The sequence below is a fragment of the Aplysia californica genome, unplaced genomic scaffold (genome assembly GCF_000002075.1).
Source record: "Aplysia californica isolate F4 #8 unplaced genomic scaffold, AplCal3.0 scaffold00417, whole genome shotgun sequence".
Lineage (NCBI taxonomy): Eukaryota > Metazoa > Mollusca > Gastropoda > Aplysiida > Aplysiidae > Aplysia > Aplysia californica.
In genome coordinates, this window is record NW_004797687.1 from 15415 (window position 1) to 21513 (window position 6099).

Below are 6099 nucleotides of genomic sequence, written 5' to 3' on the forward strand. Positions count from 1 at the left end.
CAGGCCAGGATTGTCTTGAAAAAAAAGGGTAAAATTTGAAGTGGAAGAAAGACAATGTTGTGAGAAGTTTTGATAAAATCTCAGTATTCTGAACATTTTTTAGGTGTGCTTTACATGTAAAGTTAGTTCACAATATATTTGTTTTATTCAAGCAAGTACTGTTAAATTATTTGTTATCACGGTACCGCTATTGGGCTTCAAACTGTGGATGCGTGTGTCAGGGAAACTCGCTTTCTGCAACAATGGCTGAAGAGGCAGCTGTCGAGGCACTCGACACACCGACCGGCAAGCTGGCGGATTACGATGGGAATACGCGTAACAACAACTAATCTGTCAACCAACCGTGTGATTTTTTTCAATCTCATTGATAAGTAATTCAACGTTGTAGTTGTTTAAGATAGATCATGCTTCAGGTTTTTCCAAGAAAAAAAAATGTATTAGTACTTAAGCTACTGGTCATTTCACGGGAGTCAATACACACTGACGGAAACGCCAAATGATCTAGATCTCTATCCATCGGAACAGAAAGTAGTAATGTTGCTTTCGATTTCGCACATTTTCAACTTCATCTTTTTTTACATTTTAGGTTTTTTTAACCTCAATGCAACTACTATTCATAACAAGCTGACCAAAGGTGTTTTTATTCATAAAAATATGAACCATAAATGTATTATGTCCAGCTTGGGCTTAGATCTGATCCTATAATCTCGTTCTGTCAAAATTCTTGGGCTATAAAGTCTACAGTATTGCAGACTACTTCTTTATTTTTGAATCATACGTGTTCACCCTCTGTTGCGTTACCGTTAAGCGTCAAGGGGTTCTGTTATAACAATCATGAATAATGACTGTTCTACTTTGTCCTCCCCAACCAAGAAAATATGTTAAAATAAATTTAATACGGAACTTAGATCTAGATCTAGCTCTTGAGATTTTTACTTTCACTCTGGCTCTTAGATCTCTATACATTATGTCATTACGTTGCTTGCTTTTGAGGGTCAGGCTGTCATATTTTTAGGTACAGAACACTTAAACCATTGCAAATCATTGTAACAATTTAAAAAAAAATCAAGTTAAAGCGGATATTGCATGCAGCACTTCAGGTATACCTTGAAAGCGTTCTTTTAAAAAATAGATTGTCTTCCAACGGTAACAATTGGAAATACTGAGACTGATCTTTCAAATGCATCTTTCGTTAAATTGAAAAGATGATCAAATAAAACATCAAGATGCATTATTGGGGCAGATAACTAACTCAGACTCACTCAAATTGGTCAGCTGACACAAATTGATATCAGCTGCCTGCTCTTATGTGGACTCTTCATCATCAGTAGCAATCTCCTTACTTAGTGTCCTTAATATTAAAAGTACTTCACAGTTACATTTACTGTAATTCATTTCTTATTACACAGAACTGATAATAAGCTTTCCAGTGGTATAAGGGTGTACATCTATTCACATCTCTCTGAATTTTTTGGTTGATTCTGTTTTTGCATCTTTGCAAATTCAGCTGATGTTTAGCGGAACGTCATTATATATATATATATATATATATATATATATATATATATATATATATATATATATATATATATATATATAAGAGAGCTATCCAGTAGCTTTTTGTGGTTTCTAATGAAATTTTGAACAGTCGGGTGTTTTGTTGAGCGACGATAATTTTCAGAATTGTTGCCTACCCTTTTGTAACAGCCTTTAGTACCCAGTCATACCATACAGTCACTACTACCTTTTTCAGATAGAACTTTGAATGAGCTTTCCAGTGGTATATTTGACACCTGTCTAGCATAATTAGTTGATTTTTTATGATTTTTTAAAAAGTCGTATGTTTAGTATAACACTGCTAATTTTTCAAAGTGTTGCCTACTTTTTTGTAACAGCCTTTAATACCCAGTCTTGATATACAGTTACTACTACTTTTTCAGATAGAGCTTTGGATAAGCTTTCCAGTGGTGTATTTGACATCTGTCTAGCATAATTAGTTGATTGTTTTATGACTTACGAAAAAATGGCCTCAAACTGCAATTTTGTCATTGGTTTCTTCCCCTTACGCATTTTTGGCTAGCAGACCCCTTGGATATGATTATATCTCTCTTGTATTTAAGTTTTAACCCTTTTAAAAAATTGAGTAAAGTCTCAGTATGTATATCTTATGAGATTTGCATTTTGATAGCTATCCAGCCTTAAATGTTTATTTTATGTATCTTGGAAAATTGGGTTCCAAGCCATTGTCATCCATCTTTAAACTTCATTTTTATGTTTTCTTTCAGTTTTGAACTACCATAATCACTACAATAGCTACATGAATTACCTTTTAATTTCTTTTACGCTAAGTTTGTGTGTTTTTGTCTAAGAATATGTTAAACATTTTTGATTTTCAACACCGGTTTTCACGTATTGTGACCATGAAACAGACCCGCGAACACGTCACGATTTTTACAAATATTTGAAACATCATATCTCAGGTGTTTGTAGATGGATTTTGATAATTCTTTTTTCATAGTTCTTGTTTCCCTGAGCACTATGTGGAAAGTATAGTCTTGTTATGCTGGCCCTCCAGGAAATCGCGGTTGCGGCCGCGTTTTTTCGTCGAGTTCCGCAAGAAACCCGCAATTTTTTGCAATTTTCGCAATTTCTTGCAATTTTAGGCAAAAATCCATCAACGTTTTAATTTTAACAGAATTTTTAATACGAAATGGTGCAAGCACAGAGCCGATAGGCCTACGTAAATCATGGTATCGGCCCAGCTGAAGCCAACTATAACCGGAAATTCAGGCCAGAATGCATCATGTACAACACGAACTGAGACATAGGCTAGGCTGAGAATGTGTCCTTCTCTGGGTTAGGCTTTTATCTAGGCCTAATGTGTGTAAGCGTGCGCGTGTGATAAGAAGGTAGGTGTGTGCGTGTGTGAGGTGTACGTGAGTACGTGTGCGTGTGAGTGCGCACGCGTGAATATTGTTCGTACATGATGCACGCAGAGGCGAAGCGTCTATATAATCAAATAATCACAGCTTCCCTTCCTAATTTTTAAACATTGTCGCAGTCAAATTCACCCATAAACGTAAACTTCATAAATTAAATGTAAAAAGACGTTCATAATCAACAATGAACAGTATGCCTAACATTCTAAACGGTTTCATTGCCACAGAAATAGCCTGTTCATCCCTCTTGGGCCACTCCATAAGCAGTCACAAGCTTTGGTTAAGTAAGCTTAAAGTGAGACTGGAAGAGTCTACCAACAGAATTGAGTCTACCTCACAGATGTGAGGGGAACTAACTCCTAATAATCTCTCGACTGCTTCGAGTGCTTGTTTTTTTTTTTTCCTCGACTTTTTAGTGCCCTATAATCAGATCGTGACCTCGATTATGACACAGGCTCGTGGCCGCGAAAGGCTAGACAAAAAACAGCCAAATGTGAAATTTAAAAAATGATTATTGTCATGTTCTACCAAAGAGTTAGAGACTCCCTGGTAGATCTATAACATATAGATCTAGTACTGACATCTCTGCTTTGTGTTTGTGTATTCACATCTAAAGTTAAATTTAATTTTAATTGGAATTGATATTTAATGAGATACTTTCCCGATTATTTTGGCGGTTGAACATACAATAATGAATTCCGGATATGTTTTTATTCACAACTCTGAGTCACCGCCTCGAGCAAGGTTCTTGTGTGATATCCCCAGGCCATATCTGGTCCAGTTTCACTTTGATTACCCTGTCAAACAAGTCAGCCTTGGCCCCTGGATGCACGTGTCTACATACACGGTAACCGGGCACCTAGTCTCAATATCTACGTACACGGTAACCCACCGGAATGAAAATTAACCAATATTGGTCCTGTGCTGTCACTTGTTGAAATAAAAAAAAAGAAAGTTATACACGCGTCTTGTCGGGCTCGCCATCGTTACCGGTCAGTGAACCTATGCTCTCGCATCACATTGTGAGTACCGGTTGGGGTCATCAAAGTTCATTCAAAGTCTGTGCGCTACGAAGTATAGGGCTCCGGAATGGGAGAATTATTGATTTTAAAAAAATGTACAGTCAGAGGAGGGCTGGAGTTGAAGGTAACACCGGATGACAAAAACTGAACTTGGAATTCTTAACTGCCCGATTACCATGTGCGTGACTCTGAGACTACGTGCCCGGTTGCCGGTTAACGTGTACGTAGACACTGAGGCTAGGTGTCTGCGTACCGTGTACGTAAACATCCCGTTATGTAAAACGCCTTTAGCTGCGTGCACACGGGAGTGGGTGCTATAGAAATGATCTAGATCTACATTAGTACATGTACATGTTTTACTATTATTTATAAATGGGAAAAAATTGCTGTATTTTACGATTCGTGTTAAAACAATACCATGCCGGCTTTAAAACAGAAATTATCTGAAATAGATCTAAATACAGAATACCGGTGTATCGAAGGTTTCAGGAGAAAAATAGAACAGGATCTGATTTGATTGGAGCATAAGCTTATTTTGTATTTAGAGGTTGTTTCGAAAATCTCTCGTCAATGTTTTTGTTTTTTATAGACTAAACCTCATACTTCTAGATTTTTGCACGAAGTACCCGGTATGTACTAAATTTGGTCAAATTTTATGCCTTCATTTTAAAGTAATTACGAAAACCGAGAGTTCCGTCATTTTGTGTCACACGTTATCATATTATATTTGGTCGATAACTTTATTGTTAACGTACTCGTGTGTTGTTACTAGTAAATGTTGTTAATAACATTTGACGAATTTGTATTGTTTGTCATGATTTTTTTAAAAGGCTGAGCTGCTTTTATGCTACCGGTACTCAAAATTGTCATGTTTTTTTAAACTAAAAATGTTAAGCCCGTATTAATGCGCCTGGGATGGGAAAGTTGCAATTTTTAGGTTGTTTACCTTGCAATTTTTTGCAATTTTTCTATTTCAAAAATGCAATTTTCCGCGGGGCCAGGTTATGGTATTCTTTAAAAAAATTTCACTTGTGGTACATAATAATAGTTATTATCATAATAATAATAATAATAGTAATAATAATAATAATAATAATAGTAATAATAGTACCGGTAATAATAATATTATTGATAAAATGGTAATAAAATAATCAATAATAAAGGAAATTTTTAATAGCTCCTACTTCCTTGCAGGCTCTAAAAGCTGGACATAGCAAAATTTACCAGGCAAATCAAAAGACAGAAAATGAACGTTATGGGACTGTTAAGTTAACACACTCACACACACACACGTACACACACACACACAAACACAGATCTATACACATACTACAGACATAAACACACAAATAGATCAACCCACACAAATGTGAGGCAGCGCGGTGGAATCAGGCTCTTGCCAAAACAATCAAATTGAAGAAATGTGCATTTTTTCGCAGGTTCGTGAATTTTTATCAAATTTTTGGGGGGTTTTGACTCAACACCTTTCATGCCCATTAAAGAACTAATTTCAGTGTGGATTTTCCTGAAAAACATTGACTATACGCACAAAAAATGTAAATTTTCTGTTACCACGGACTGTTAAGCTAGAGAACTATCCTAATCTTTGGCGGCCATTTTCTCACTAATTTCACCTCCGAAAACAGGTGGCCCCGACATCCTTCTTTTGCAAATATCTCGACTTGTATTCAAGATCAATGGATATTTTTTCCCCATCCGAATAAAGACAAGTGAACAAGCTTAAAGATGATACCAATACCTCTGCATGCCCAAAAATTGACGAGAGCCTGATTCCACCACGCTGCCTCACAAATCTCTTTCCCTCTCCCTTTCTTTCTCTCTCTCCTTCTCTCTTCCTCGATCTCTCTCTCTCTCTCTCTCTCTCTCTCTCTCTCTCTCTCTCTCTCTCTCGCACACACACTCATACACACACAAAGCTCTCTCTCTCTCTCTCACACTCTCTCCCTATTTCTCTGTCTCTTTCTCTCTCTCTCTCTCTCTCTCTCTCTCTCTCTCTCTCTCTCTCTCTCTCTCTCTCAAACATTTATACACACACAAAGCTCTCTCTCTCACTCTCTCTCTCTCTCTCTCTCTCTCTCTGTGTCTCTTTCTCTCTCTCTCTCTCTCTCTCTCTCTTA